At 36.0% G+C, this 14,574-nt stretch overlaps 1 long non-coding RNA gene across 1 annotated transcript in view; it reads left to right on the top strand.

Annotated features, from left to right (window-relative positions):
* Positions 1-1,105: 1,105 nt before the first annotated feature.
* The window catches only part of LOC117097445, a 29,391-nt gene continuing 15,922 nt past the window's right edge, over positions 1,106-14,574 (top strand). Inside the window, exon 1 of the long non-coding RNA XR_004442936.1 lies at positions 1,106-1,177. This is a non-coding gene — a long non-coding RNA (uncharacterized LOC117097445). The remainder of the gene's footprint in view (positions 1,178-14,574) is intronic.

Genomic DNA, 14,574 nt, shown 5'->3' with positions numbered 1-14,574 from the left:
GAAGTTTGAGTCATATGGCGCCTTGTTACCTGAAGTGTGATCTGTGGATCAGCAGTATCAGCATCACATGGGGAATTGTTAGTTACGTGAATGATGGGCCCCATCCCAGACCTACTGTATTAGTCTGCCATTTTACAAGATGGTGTGGTATGATGTTTACCATTTTACCAGGTCACATAGTATCAGGATCACTCTGCAGGGCAATGGTTCTTAAACCTGATCACACATTAGAATTACTTGGGGCCATAAAAATAAAATAAAATGACCAGTCCTCACTCTGCATCAATTAAATATAGTCTCTGGATAAAGGCACTAAGTATAATATTTTCTCTAAAACTCCACTAATGATTTTAGCACGCAGCCAAAATTGGGAATTACTGCTCTAATGTAAAGTCCTCAGTGGGTATCAGAACACCTCAGGCTGTTGCTGATAAGGCACTGGATTTAGTACAAGATGTTTCATCACAATGGAACCCAGTTACCTGGTTTAGAATAAGGTGAGGAGTCATTTGAAGTTCTCTGATGCCTATTACATTCCTGACATTGGGCACTTCAAAGAACGTGGCCCTCTATCTGCAGTCTTTCTAACTATGTTTATTGATCTTTATCTATGTGGCTTCATAGTTGGTGCTTGTACCAAATGATTGTCAACCATTCGAAAAACTCCCTCCATACTGTGAAAAACTGTCTGGGTCCATGTTTTTCACTATACATCCATGCCACTTTATTCTGTCAGTGAGTCAAACCCAAATTTTTTTTTTTTTTTTTTTTTTTTTTTGAGATGGGGATCTCGCTTGTTGCCCAGGCTGGAGTGCAGTGGCGCGATCTCAGCTCACTGCAACCTCCGCCTCCAGGGTTCAAGCAATTCTTGTGCCTCAGTCTCCTGAGTAGCTGGGATTACTGGCGTGCACCACGATGCCCGGCTAATTTTTGTATTTTTAGTAGAGATGAGGTTTCACCATGTTGGCCAGGCTAGTCACAAACTCCTGAACTCAGGTGATCCACCCACCTCAGCCTCCCAAATTGCCAGGATTACAGTCATGAGTCACCACCCCCAGCCACCCAATCATTTTTTTAAGATAAATTTTGGCTCCAGGAGGAAGAGCCTGAGTGTCTGCCCTGCAAAGACTCAACACCAACTCAGATCCTGCTGCTGGAGACAGAATCTCACCTAGAGGTATGTCCTTGTTTTAGTGGATTGTCTTGGGTTTTTCCTCCTGACCTTTTATCTGGAGTATAGCCTCATACAGAACAATAGCAGGAGATAAGAAAAATGGGAGTTTAGGATTCCCATTAAGGGCAATGGAAAGGTTCCTTAAGAGCAATGTGAAGAGAATTGCCTTGTTTTGGAGGCAGTGGGAGCCACTGAAATTTTTGCAATGAACCTGTTGTCTGAGACACCGAAATGTTTTTTGAATGAATGAATGTGTAAGAGGCTATTTAGAGAGAGAGAGACCTGGATTGGTTGGTTAAAGAAGACAGCTATTGGTTTATTTCCTAAATGGGCATCATTCCTTAGATATGGAAGGTGGAAAAGGACATAGAAAAGAAGGAATGATGGGAGACAAAGTGACACCTAATTGAACTCAGTAGATATATATTACATTAGAATAGTGCTTCCCGAGTTTTAACATATGTAAGAATTACCAACAGAACTTGCAAACACACTGATTCCTTGGCCCATACCCCCAGAGACTCTGATTTAGAGGTCTGAGGCAAGCCCCAAGCATTGATATTTTACTAAGCCAGCTCCCAAGGTGATGCTGATGCTGCTGTTCTGAGGACCACACTTGTAATAACATTGTATTTGGGTTTGGAAACCTGGAGCTAGAATATTTTGTTTTCGATTTTGGTTCTTCCACTTACTGCCCTTGATATCTTAAGCAAAACTATTACCTTTTCCAGGTAATAGATTAATACTTAAACTACTATAATGTATCATTTACTCAGGGATCTTGTTAAATTGCAGATTCTGATTGAGTTGGTCTGGGATGGAGGCTGAGCTTCTGTATTTCTGAAAGTCTCCCAGGCGACAGCCATGCTACTGGTTCATGAACTGGACTACTGTTAGCAAGTACCTAGGCATTATTTCCCCATGCTTCACATATTTATCACAATTAAATAAAAATATACAGATAGAAACAGTTTGAAAATTGTGGAGCAAAATATAAATGTAAGGTGATAGTAGTGAATTAATGTAGACAGGAATTGGAAAAAGATGACTGAATTTTAAGCTGACTAGGAGAATTTTGGCACATACAGAGAAATAAAGAAGTCAGGAAGGACATCAGGTTTAACAGAAATGTGGATTTTGGGGGAAAGTAGCCGGCAGTTGAAAATGTAAGACATAAATAAGCTTGAGAAATATTTTAATCTTGAAATAAGAATTTTGAAGTTGTACACATATGATTGAAAGATATTTCTGTATATATAGGTATATAGAAAAAAAGAGAATAAGTAGAGAATCTGGCAAGAGATACCAGTTGGAAGATGTGAGAAGGAAGAGGTACTATTGGAAGATAGATTAGAGTTTAGCACCTTGTCATAGAGACATTACTTGTCTAACCCTGGGCTGTATTAACAGATTGTATATCCTCATGATTGAGGATAACAGTCTATTGAGTTTTCTAGGCATTCCCCTGCTTGGAAATTATTGAAGCTTCCCATTTGCATATGGTTTTTGTGGGCAACTATTCCAGGAATGGTAGAAGATACATATCTAAGACTTATGAGTTCCTTGCACCAAGTCATAAGCATTTAGAAAATAGAGTAATTGAGGGAGATCATGAATTGTATAGAAGTGAGGGATTCTGCAATTGAATATCCTTGCCTTATCAATCAGTTCAGACACTTGGACATCTATGAAGCTCAAGAGAAAATGTCGTTCAATACCTTACTAAAAGGAACATTTTCACAGAGATTATTTAAACACTAGGGAGAATAATTAGATTTACACGCCTATTAGTAGTTGCATAATTTTAAAAGAAAAGAGCATGATTTGTTTAAGACACTAGTGTGTTTGACTGTGTCATGGTGATGTTTTGGTCATTTTCTTAAGGATGCTTCCAAATAATGGCCTCAGATACTAAAAAAGATTAATAAGAATTCTGACCGAATGTGGTGGCTCACACCTGTAATCCCAACACTTTGGGAGGCTGAGGTAGGAGGATCTCTTGAGGCCAGAAAATCAAGACAAACCAGGGCAACATAGTGAGACCCCATCTCTATGAAACAAAAACAAAACAATAACAATAACAAAAGCAATAAAACCAGTTGGGTGTGGTCCTGCATGCCTGTAATCCCAGCTGCTGAGGTGGGGGGACAGATTGAGCCTAGGAGTGCGAGGCTGCAGAAAGCTGCGATTGTACTGCTGTACTCCAGCCTGGGTGACAAAGCAAGACACTGTCTGAAAAAAGAAACAAAAAAAATCTTTTTTTCTTTCCCATAATTCACTGGCTCGTTTGCTTTTTGGGTACTTTTAATTTTCCCTCTAAATTTCAAAGTACTAGGTGTTAAAATCTGGACATTTGTAAGTTTGATTTGCAGTCATCTATACTCCAAATTAACAGAGGTCTCTTTCTAACATTGATTTACTCTCAGAGGGTCATTCATAAACATATTCATTACAGGCACACTCCACGAATATTCAATAATACATCAATCACTGAGCTGTTTATGTTAAAAGACACAATTGAAATTGAACAATATAACTCAATACAATTACTGGTCTTTTTATTTATTCATCCAAATCCTAGTTTCTCAGTCACTGTAAACAGATCCATTGGAAACAATTCACTTTTCTATTGTTTCAGGATCGATCTTCTCAAACACATGATTATTCTTAATTCAGACAAAATATTTCATTTCTTTAAGCACACGAGAAGGAATTAGAGCCAGCTGAATGCAATAAGAGATGAGGAAGGAAGACGCTCAATAAAAGGAAATCAAACCTGTTTACAAGTCTGGATCTAAACACTTGTGAAGTTTGTGGTTTTGGAAACTATGTTCATATGTTAGAGGAGAAAATGATGAATAGTGGATAAACATGAGTTTAAATGGCCTAGGCTGGATTCTTATTCCTCTTTGCACCCTAAGTATCTCTTTTAAACAAAGAGTTTCACTTACTTTCAAAAAGACCACGTGCGGACAAAAGATCAATGAACAGTAGAGTGAGAGAGAAATTCAATTTTTCTGAGAATATTAAGATACATCTACCATCCAGAAGACAATTTAAACTATGGAAGCATTCATAAAAATAATTAATGTATGTAGTCATCATGAGATACACCAAATTATCATCTCATACTAGTGGTAAATCTTGGTTTCCTAAATCTGTTTTTTGTTTCCAGTTCTTCCACTTTGAATATGATACTGAAAATATGCTAAGCATATAAATATGCTAAAATCTAACTGACCCTTGGGCAAATTAGAAACAGAGGTTGGTAAAAATATTAGGATTTTTTAAATTTCAATTTAAAATGTTTTTTTTTAAACATAAAAACCTTAATATAAGTGTATTCTGGAATCATAAGGACGACCATCAACTAAACAAAGCCTGTCCTAGAGCTCTAGTGGCCTTTGGCATATGTATTTATTTATCTACATTTTAAACTTAATAATTTTTTAAAAGTATGAGAACAGCTAGGTTGAATCTACTCAATATGCAGTCGTTTTGGATCAATGTGACTTCAGGTGATGGGTTACCAGAAAAGATGCTGGACTGTAAGAGCTTTTCAATTTGTGGGCTTTGGAATTTTGATGACTGAAAAAAAAAAAAAAGGCTAAAGGGAATTGGCGTTTTAATTCCATGTGGCTGAGCTTTTTAGTTGCATTCAGACACTTCTATTTTTACTTCTTCAAGCTGGGCCTGTTTCCAAGAAGGAAGCTGTGGAATTATTGCTCTTACTCCCACACTTAGTGCAATCCCTTACAATACTAAGGAGCGGTCAGATTTTTGCCTGTCCCCTGCATTAAACCTACAAGTAGATCAGATTTCAGGATAAGCAACAAGCAAAAAAGGACAAAAAATTTCAAGTTAAGCATTGAACCAGCTTGATTTGAATTAGGGTCGAATCAACTGTATAATCTCATGTTCACAGAGTGCTTTGGCCTTAGAACCTGGCTGGTTTTACCCTATAACATTTAAGTTATTCTTTCTTTTCTTCTTTTTCTTCATCTCTTCTTCCTTTTATTTTTATTGCCCTGCTGTGTTCCTAAACATTTAAAAGGTTAGCTGTTTGTGTTTTATACAATGGAAAAACTGTTGTTGAAATTTTAGCCTTGAAAAGCACTGACTGTACCTGAAAACAGAAAGAAAGCACTCCTTTGCCTTGCTTCCCATTGGTTGTTTGGAAACAGCTGTTTGACGCCAAGTTTGTACTTTACTCTTATCAGCTCATTTGGTGAGATCAGAATGTGCCTGAGTAACTCTGAAGGTTAAAATATGTTGACTGAATTTTCTGCTGCTACCATTCAGCAGCAGCTAGGCTGTGCCTCTCATGATCATGATACATAGTGGAAATTTTCCTGGCTTCTATACATCATCATCTCTGCCTGGTGAGTGTCACACTGAGGATGAGCACAGCAGGATGGCCCGCCAATGGGCCTGACAGGGCTGGCCTATGAACATATGGAATTGTGCTTCCAATAGAAAGCACACTATTTGCATTGACTTGTCATCATTCAGGGACCAAATTTTTTATTTTAGTCTTTTTATCAACCATTGGTGTCTTGTTTAGGGCATCTATAACTTTTTTTTTCAGAAAAAAATTGGGCATTATGATTTTCTTACTCAATCTCATAATCATTTTAAGCATTCCAAAAATTATGCTCCACTGGTCCTGACCGCTACTTAAATCGCATATGTTTTTTCCAGTCCTTATTACAATGTAACTCCAAATCCTTCATAATACAAACAGAAGAGTCTTTGATTTTGATAATTTTTTAATCATTCAGTCTTCTTACATAATTGAATCATGCCATATTGTTATTTTTACTCAGCAATTAGAAAATACTCACTGTCTAAGAGTCCAAGAATTTTTAAATATTACAAAATCTTTTTCCATAATCTCATGTTAGAAATACAATCTTAGTTTAGAAGCATTTTCTAAAAGATGTTAAGCATTAACCTTGCAATTTGTGGTATGCTTATATTTATCGCCAAATAATTTGCAGTGTTTTGTCAGTTATTTATCTAGTTATTTATATGTTTATCTGATGCCCATGCTGAAATATTCAAGGACTTTTGACAAGTGTGCTGTGTTAGCAAAAAATACCGTTCAAGGGAGAAAAAAATACTCTTTTTCACTTGACTACTTCAACATAGCAACTACAGTAGTTACTATATGACTTATTGAAAAACCATTAGAAGGAAAGAGATGAAATAGATCAGCTAATTCCCTAAGTCATAGATACTGAATATCTATTTTGTGTGGGTTTATGTCTAAGATATTATGGGAGCTCCACAAAATATATAACCGTTATCCAAATGGCAAAATAACGAACTTAGGATAAACATAAATTTTAAAAGGCTTGTGTCTAATTTTTGTTCTTTTTTGCTCCTCAATTTCTTTTAAACTTAGAGCTTTCCTGGGCCTCAACCAGTGCCATCTGGGCAAAAATTCAATAAGCTACATGGAGAGCCATTATTGACCAAACATATGTTATCAGATTTAGATGATTTGATATGCAATTATTCTGAAAACCAGTTAAATATCACACACAATGGTCATAAATAGACAAAATTGTATTTTTATATGAATGATACATCTTAATTTCCCATATCTGTTTTCTCTTTCCAGTATATGTTTTTGCGTAAATATTAAAAACCTGCCACATGGGCAAACCATGCCAGTGTTTCCTTTTCATCATATACAGTTATTTGAAGAGGCTGGCATTAATCTGTGAATTCTCCATCTAGGTCGTCAGGAAATAGCCAGAAAGAAGGAATGGTCAAGTAGTTACCTGTGTCCCTATGGGAAGAATGTGGCTCCTTATGGGGAAGATGGGAGAGATAAATTTAGGAAGAAGAACTGAGAATTGTCTTTTCTTCCTAATTCTTGCCTAAATTCAGATAACTTATTATGGATGCTATTTTCATCTTCTGAAATATCTAACCACTTTTTCAAAGACTAGGTTTAATTGGGGAGAATTTTCCCTTCTTCAAGTCTTGCTTCAATTCTAGACTGATTAAGATGTTGAAATATCTATTCTGGTGGTTCTTTCCTTAATGGTATCAGGTTGAATTCCGTCTAAAGTTACATAGGTTCAGATGTTGAGTCTCATTAAGATGCAGATCTGTTCCAGGATCTCCACCTAAACAGCCATTCGAAAATCCCAGAGTAGAGCTAAACTTTGTGTGCAAGTGAACTATGATGCACACACAAAACTATAGTATAGTTGAGAAATGATTGTGAAGATAAAACCATGCCTCGTGTACAAAACCCCACACATATAAAAATAATCATGTTCAACTTTACATAATTGTTCATAAAAATAGGTTATTTAATATTAGTTTTTTCTAAACACAGTATGAAAGTAAAATTCTAAAAGTGTAATTATTTGTAATGCACAAGAGTGCTTTACATTAAAAAACTGTAGCTATATGCCCTAAGCAAATCAATTAACTTCTCTGGTTGTGATTTCCTCTTCTGCAAAACCAGAGGATTGGATCAGCTATTTCTCAGCTTTCTCTCAGGTTCAGTACTTAATAATTCTGAAATGTGACTCATTTTATGTAATTCATCACACCTTAATTTATGAACTTCTAATTACATATTTGTATGTAGGCTTTTCTTAAAATGGTTTCATACCATTTGTTATATTATTACTTGCTTAACATTTAAAGACAAATTAAAGATAGAGGAGAATGAACAAGAGACAGGAATAAGAAATAGTTCCTAAAGCCCAAGGTACTAAAAGATATAACAGGCAATACAATTTTGCGGGTATTTTGAAGACAAGGAAAGTCACTGTAAACTTTAGTTTCTATTTTGTGCCATATATGTTATGGCTGCTAGTTACTTAATCTCACAATAACTCTAAAATAGATATTAATGTCCAGTGTATACTGCTAAGTAAACTATGGCTCAGAAAAATCCAAATCCATTGAATTAGGAAGCAACACAGGTGCGGTCTTTGGGTTTGAGTGGTTCTTTACATGCTCTTACCAGATAATGATGCAGCCTTTGCTTATCAGGATGATGTAGCAAAAGAGAACTGCGCATAGAAGGGTTGAGTAGCACATGAAATGTCTAGGCTCCTAAAGAGTTCCAAAATAATATCTTTTATCAGCTTTTGAATTTTTATTAAAAAATTCTTACCCAGAATAAATTGAAATAAAGTATGAAAGACCACATATGGTGCTAACAAAGACTTATGTCTGCTGATGCTATACAGTGATATGATAATGCTAATCAGAGCAATAAAATATTTACTAAATAAATATGGATTGAAGCTTTGAGCAAAGGTCATCATTGCTTTTCTCGTAACACAGAGCTACTTCCACAAGAATGATATGTGCATAAAATTTGCCCTCTACAAGAGATTACCTAAAGAATTATTGTTATTTTGTAGAAGGTTTGTATTGCCCTTCAAGTCCAATAATGAATATTGAGGGTTTCCTGTTCAAATCTATGAAATGAAGGATAATTTATGCTTATTCATATAATAACTAAGAAGGTATCAAATATTTTTTTATTGGATTGAAGCAATGGAAATGGCAAGAAGATGGGAGAATGAATCTATTTTTAAAAGAAGAAAAATGCAATTAAATCTTTTTGGGGTATAAGAATTTGCAGAACTATTATAAATAGAAGGGCCCATCTCAGCTTGATTACTTCAAAACAGCTTCCTGCAACCTCCCACCAAGTAGATGAGCAATTAGTATAATCACAGCAATAAGTCAAAGACACTTGCTGTTCAAACTTGTGTTGCAACTTTTCCTTTTGGCATTGCTCCTAGCCTCTTCCAGTTCCACACACAGACACAAATGCACATATTTAATAAAATTTTAGTTGGTAAAAGGCAAATGCCTAGGTTTGACTTCTTTTTTTGTATCAAGGTTAAGTAAAGGACACTGAACAAGTGAGAAACTGTGCTGAAAACAACAGTGGCCAAGGCAGAGATATTCTTATACCCCAACCCGTTGTGCAGATGGAAGTCTGGCCAAAAAACCATAAAGCATCAAGTCTGACTGTGAGTCAATCTGTCAGCACAAGTACAAGGTGACTCAGGAAAAGACTGCAGTTTTGGGTTTTCTGGGAAATACTCAGGGGTTCTAGTACATTTATGTGTGTTGGATATTGTTGTCAGGAAAGGATAAAAACGACTTCATAAATAGAAAGAATGAACTTTTGATAATTGATTCTCTGCTAAAAAAACAAAGAGTAGGAGTAACCTAAGTGAATTCATTTTTTAAAGAAATTTTCAATAGGCAGACATTATAATTAACTACCTGTATCTACACTTCAGTTTGAGATACTTCCATATTTGTAAACCTTATACTACTAAGTTGACTCAGTACACAATAAATTGTTTCTAAGAAGAAGCAGCACAGCAAAACAGGCTTTGCAACATCAGTTGTGTGACCTTTTAAACTATGTTTTTAGAGTGTCTAATTTTAAGGTTTGCTTTAGGTTTTATCTACACATTTAATTAATTGTTACAAGTTGCCAAATTATTGGCTTGTCTGGATCTTCTATGTTAATAAGAATTTAAAGAAATGTTTAATGTTGTTGAATAATAGGTAGAAGAGAGAGCTTTGTATCTTTGATTTTTCAGTCTTCCCGGTATTGCCAGGTATTTTAAATACCCAGCATATGTCTATTTCATTGCATCAGTTATGACAGCTTTGATTTTTTCACTAGTTTGGGAGTTCTTCTATGGGTGTTTCCAAATGCATTCTTTCTTTTTTCCCTAATTAAAGAAATTCACCAACTTATGGGGGAAAACGTAAAATTCAACTTTTTATGAAATTCTGCTGAAAGAATTAAAAAATTCTGTATAAATTCTACAGAAGGTATGCAGCAAAATACATTTAAAACATTTCAACTATTAAAGGGCAATTTTTTTTTTTTTTTTTTTATTGTGGATACGCATTTTTTGAGGTCAGAAGGAATCTGACTTTTCTATTGAAATGTTATGTAGGAAGACCTGAACACACATAGATACTGAGGCTGAGTTCTCAGGGAATAGTATTCCATGTGCCCAAAAAACTTTGCTTACTGAACACATGATTTTAAGAAGAGAGATTATTAGTAACAGTGATAAGCATCAAGGCATAAGATCAAAATGGAAAAAGAGAAAGGACAGAAGATTGGTTTCTAAGAATGTAAATTATCCTGAAACTGGATACATGGAAAGTTTAGAACAACAGGAAGAAAGGAGAAACTTTAGAGGCAGAAATTCAAGGTCAGAGGTCATCATCATATAGGAATTTGAATCAGCTAGGGAAGACAATTGCAAACCTTAACTTTGTCTTTAAATATCACACAAGGAAAGGAACAGTACAAGCATTTAAATACACAATTTACCATAGATGCCATACCATGATGATACAGATGACTGAAAAACTGTAGTTGAAATATATCAATGTAAATATATTATTATTTGAAATGTAAAGGCAAATACCTCATAATGTTGTGGAATTTGGCTTATTTTTAAAGAATAACTCAGTTTTAAGTAATGTGCATATTATGGGCTGAGTTTTGTTCTCCCAAATTCATGTGTTGAAGTCCTAACCTTCAGTACCTCAGAATGTGACTGTATTTGAAGATAAGGTCTTTGATAAGATAAGGGGTAATTAAGTTAAAATAAGGTCTTTAGGGTGGAGATTAATCCAGTATGGCTGGTGTTCATATAAGAAACAGAAAATTGGAGACAGGCATGGACAAAGAGCATGTGAAGACACAGGAAGAAGATGGCTAAGTACAAGCCCAGAAGAGAGCCCTCTGAAGACACCAATCCTGCCAACATCTTAATCTTGGACTTCCATCCTCCAGAACTTCAAGGAAATACATTTTAGTTGGTTAAGGCATCCACTCTATCCTGCTTTGTTATGGCAACCCCTAGATAACTAATGCAGTTGGACAGCATTTTATTCAAAGGAAATTAGAAGAGAGAAATTTCTACAGAACAGGAAACTGATGATTCTTTTGAAAGATGTAAAGAACCTCTTAGATTTCATCTGGCCCAAGTGCCCTTGAGATCAAGCAGCTTCATGAGGGTCCACATTTGTTTTTCTTTATTTTGGAAATGCTTAGTAATTACCCAGAGTGACATGCTGAGAAAAAACTGAAAAACCACAAGGCCTTTAGGTGAGGGTGAGTGTGGAGGGAAGGGGAGAGCTCTAAATGAAGCATATTCTATATTGATCAGTGATGCCTTCCTGGGTGAGGGGTAGTGATAATGAGTGACCACACACATGCATGTGTTGGCCCAGAATTATATGGTGAATTTTTAATTCAAATGTTTCTGTGTATGAATCCGTTTGTTCATGGGTCACTACTCTGGTCACCTTGGAATTAGGGTTATTTCATGTACTCCCTCATTCTTTATTTGACCAAATAGAAAAGTTTAGATATAAATAAAAACTATGGGCCGGGTGCGGTGGCTCAAGCCTGTAATCCCAGCACTTTGGGAGGCCGAGACGGGCGGATCACGAGGTCAGGAGATCGAGACCATCCTGGCTAACACGGTGAAACCCCGTCTCTACTAAAAAATACAAAAAAAAAAAAACCAAAAAAACAAAACTAGCCGGGTGAGGTGGTGGGCCACTGTAGTCCCAGCTACTCCGGAGACTGAGGCAGGAGAATGGCGTAAACCCATGAGGCGGAGCTTGCAGTGAGCTGAGATCCGGCCACTGCACTCTAGCCTGGGCGACAGAGGGAGACTCCGTCTCAAAAAAACAAAAAACAAAAAACTATGAGACAAATTAAAAATATATAATGTGTTGAAGAGTACTTGTTTTGAGTGAAGCAGGGAAAGGAATCCTATAGTTACTGTGTTCCAGCAGGTAAACTCTCACAAGATGAGAAACTAGAGAAGGTTAGTTACTATGATACTTAGATAGCACAGCTACTTAAGGAGTTGATATCCACATTTTCCAGATCTTACAGATTTTTACAATGTTTAATGAATAGCAAAATATGATGGTTATTACAGTAATCATCTTTTCTGGATGCTGAGGGAAGGAAGATAGTAGTATTTTTGCCTTACTTGCCTATTACCTCATATTACCTGCATTCTCAGAGGTTACAGGGCTGCTCCCCCTTGCTTTTGAAAATGTGATGCAAAGACAGGGCATTCCTGCCATTTTTTTTTTCCCGTTTTGATGTACTTTAGTGGCTGGAGTTAACGCTGCAATATTGAGCCCCAAATGGCTTCAACTCTGTCATTGAGGAAGGACTCTAAATCTGAAAAGATCTTTCCCATTCCAGTCTGCCTGAGAACTGCTCCTCCTCCCCTTGGGCAGGGAACCCAGAGAATCAGAAGCAGATCTTCTTGCTCTGGGGTCACTCTGTCAGCTTTGATGCTGACCAGCAAGGGATACTCAGCTACTGTTTTTTTGTTTGTTTGTTTTTGGGGAGGAAGGAAGCTGCATAACTTGATTAAGTATCAGTACATCATTTTTAAAGGGATGCTCTGTTCGATTCAGAACCATGCTCCTGTCTAGGAACATGCCAATTATTGGCTAATCAATATTCTCGGTACCACCCTCCAAATCTCTACAATGTTAATGCTATTTTTAACATTGAATCTACAACAGGAGACCTATTATTCTGCTGAATATTCTGAAATTAGAGGCATAAACATGACACAAAAAGCAATTCAGAGATGGATCAAGAAATATTATAAAATATCAGGGAGACTATTTCCATATATTCTCTGTTGCATGTTATTTTTAATTTTTCAAATTTAGTTCCTTTGTTTTTGAAAACTAAGCTACCTATGTTTCGTCCTTTTTAAGCATGTATTCTTTTCTATCTGAGGTTATTAGTGACAAACTAATCTTTTACATTAATTTATCAATATGACTTTTCTTCTGTGAATTTCACATCGGTTTGCCATGGCTCTTTGAAATAGTTACTCTTGTCCTCATTTTAGAGATGGTGATACTAAGGCAGAAAATGGTAAGGTAATTTATTCATAGTTTCCGAGAACTCTATACCCTGTCAACTTCAAATTACAAATCATAGTGCACGCTGGAGCATATGTTGGGCTTCCCCTTGATTAATAGGGAGGAGGGTGGGCTTGATGACCTCTGCAGGAGGCTTCCAACTCTGTAATACTAGGATCTTAATTCTGATGAATGGTCCTGATGGTAACTAGAACCAAGCTATTCCCCCACCCTTTAGTTCAAAACTTAAGACAAAGCATACACTCACGCAAAATATTTTTTCTCCCTGCTAATTCATAGGGAAAAATATCCATTTCTGCTAAGCATTGTTATATTCTGATTTAGTCATGAGTGTGGGTTGGTGAAAGGACTTACCTTATTTACACTGTTTTTTGGAAACTCTAGGGGGATTTTGAACTGGGGGAAGGACACAGCGGGAAGTTTGGGTCCAGCTCAGTGAATGACATGTTTGTACTGGACAATGTAGCAGTTTCTCCTAAGCTTCCAATCTGGGTATCAGCTGACTACATTCACAAAATAAGCTGATGATATTTAGATTTTACCAAGACTAATTAAGCGAGATGCACATTTCCCAGTAGATCTCTGTGACTGAGGTGTGAATTTAATTTTTTTTTTAAATTAACAAAGTGATTTTGTGTAGTCTCTTTTGTCAAATTAGTTTTTATTTTCATTCCAATACCTTGATTCTTGGTTCATAGGAAAAGCAATAACCTTATTTGATTGTAATTAAATAAGGGGGAAAATATTTTACTTTTTCTTTATTATTGCTTCTGAATTCTGAAAGAAGGAAATGGCATGCTTTAAATAAGGACAGAAGATTATCTGAGTGAAACTATGATAGCAGTTATTGTGTATCAACTTTTCTTGAGCATTAAGATTTTTTTTAGAAGTATGTTTATCACCCTATAAACCTTTCTGGAGGTTTAATGTAAACTTGGAGGAGCTGGTAGAGGTGTTGGGATTTGAACGAGGTTTCTGTTTCTTTACTTTTGCCTTAGTTTCTCTTGCTTATCTGACCAAAGTTTGGAATCTAGTCTCATCTTCATGTGTTTTGAAAATCTAACAAATCTAGAAGATGGTGTGAATGTGCATATATTTAAACACTTTGAAATTTTGTCAAGGACATGAAAGAAAGACATGTTTTCTAACAAAACAGAAAAAAACAAAAATAAGAACAGAATGCTTTTAACATTGCTTAAAGAACTACAGAACTATGGTGGTAAAGTGAGTATGTCATAAAAGGTAGGCTATGTAGATCTATGTGTGATAATTGTGTACAATTCATTGATAGGGGTGTACTTTCTACTTGATCACATGTCCTCCTCCTAGATACTTTGCCTATAGGTACAGAAGTATCTATTATATGGATTTAGGCTTATTCTGAGACATATTTCTCTTAATGCAAGCTGAAGCAGAGATAAACTATATTGGCAGAT

Source organism: Trachypithecus francoisi, unplaced genomic scaffold (assembly GCF_009764315.1).
Source record: "Trachypithecus francoisi isolate TF-2019V2 unplaced genomic scaffold, Tfra_2.0 Lachesis_group15, whole genome shotgun sequence".
In the NCBI taxonomy this organism is placed as follows: Eukaryota; Metazoa; Chordata; class Mammalia; order Primates; family Cercopithecidae; genus Trachypithecus; species Trachypithecus francoisi.
This window is presented reverse-complemented; position numbering and strand designations above follow the sequence as displayed.